Here is a 1741-nt window from a genome sequence, read left to right as displayed (position 1 = left end):
TCCCCCAGGGCAGGGGCAAACAGAAGAGCTGCAGGGCAGGAAACAGAGAAACCCCAGTCAAATGTGACCCTCCACTTCCGCCCCACACATCATCTAGTTATGTGCCTTGTTGGTTTGAAAAAACAATATTCAGCATCCATATCTGTTACCAAGAGAAGGGGGGGGAAGACAGACAGTGTGCAGAGAGTTTGTGTCAGAGGTACACACTGTACACAACATGGGCACAACCAAGCCTACCACACAGCTGTAACCCTCCGCACTGTGATGGGCTCCAGACCCTGCACTGAGTAACGATGCTCTTTTGCCATCTCTCCTCCTCTGGCTCAGACCTACAGGGCAGTCAGTGTTTTCTGCTGGTGAAAGCCAGGTGCCAAGGGAAGGTTTCAGTGAAGATGAGAGGATAGGAAGGGGATGTTAAAGCATGCAGGTAAATCTGCATGGGAACACAGTGATAGTCCCGCATTAGCTGAGACAGGGGGCTCAAACACTGTAAGCAGAGCCAGCTCCCAGCTCTTGCGCAGCTCCCTGGATGCCTTCACCAGGATGCTTCTCTGGTCTTGGTTCCTCTGGTAATACCATGTGCTTTTCCTCCTCCTGTTGCTTTTCTGCACCACCTTTGAACACCAAACCTGCATCACAACTGCAAGAACCCAGAGCAGGACGAAAGCAGAGAGGAGGAAGATTTGTGCAAGTGACGGAGGAAAGAGAAGGAATGTCTCTCCCAGCCCTCTGCTGCCCAGGTCCCCTGGCTGGCCTTCCACCTCTGACATTTTCTTGTTAACGCTTCCCAAATAGTAACTCCATCTCCTACAGCACAAAGAAAGGTCAGATAATTCCTACACTGGGAAAAATGTAATAAGCTGGGCACTCCTGCCCTCCTTGCCTCCCAGCCTCTGTTTTGAGAGCTCGTAAGCTGCCAAACAGTATTTTAATCTGAAATGTTCACCTTTATAGGAAGGAAACCACACAACTATGGACACATTTCAGAGGCCAAAGAAAATAATTCCCATTACTTACAAGTACCTAAAACAAAAAGGCTAGGAATGAGAGCACCCCTTGAAGCACAGAACTGTGATTGTAAAGACACGTACAACACATCCCTACCCGAACCCACCTTCCGACTCACTGATGCCACGTAACACTCTCCAGCTTTTCTTCAGCAACACCACCACATTTTTAAGCCTTGTTGCACTGACTGCTTTAGACTTCTGCAGATTTGTGTTCTGCATTGCAAGGCAGCAGTGAGCTGTGCAAGCAGGCTGAGAGCAGATTTAAACAGTACTAGACAAAGGGGGCCTGAGGGTTGGTTTTTTTTTTTAACCTCCAAGAAATTAAAAGCCACGTACAGATGCCACGATAACAAACAAGTTAATTCTGTTTGCACTCTTAGTATAATGGGAAGATAAAGAGCATGATGGCCAGGAAGAATGTCACATGCGAGAACTATATGAAGCTGACACAAAAGGAGAAGGCAATTATGCACCACGCTATTTGACTCCATTTATTACTGCTGGTTTGTGAGCCAGAGGGTGGTTCTGCTTCAAAGAACAAGCAGAACGCTTCAATCCCCCTTTCAAATCAGTGTTTTTTCAGGGCACCTCCGTTTAGCATCACTTGAGAAGATACTTATTTGAAATTCTGCAGAAAACTACCTATAAATGGTTACTATTATATGTTTCTAGTCAAGTAGACATCCCTGGCAAGCAATGGACACAGAGCTGGCCACAAGCTTTGGTGAATA

The sequence above is a fragment of the Platalea leucorodia genome (genome assembly GCF_965183815.1).
Source record: "Platalea leucorodia genome assembly, chromosome: 7".
Lineage (NCBI taxonomy): Eukaryota > Metazoa > Chordata > Aves > Pelecaniformes > Threskiornithidae > Platalea > Platalea leucorodia.
This window is presented reverse-complemented; position numbering follows the sequence as displayed.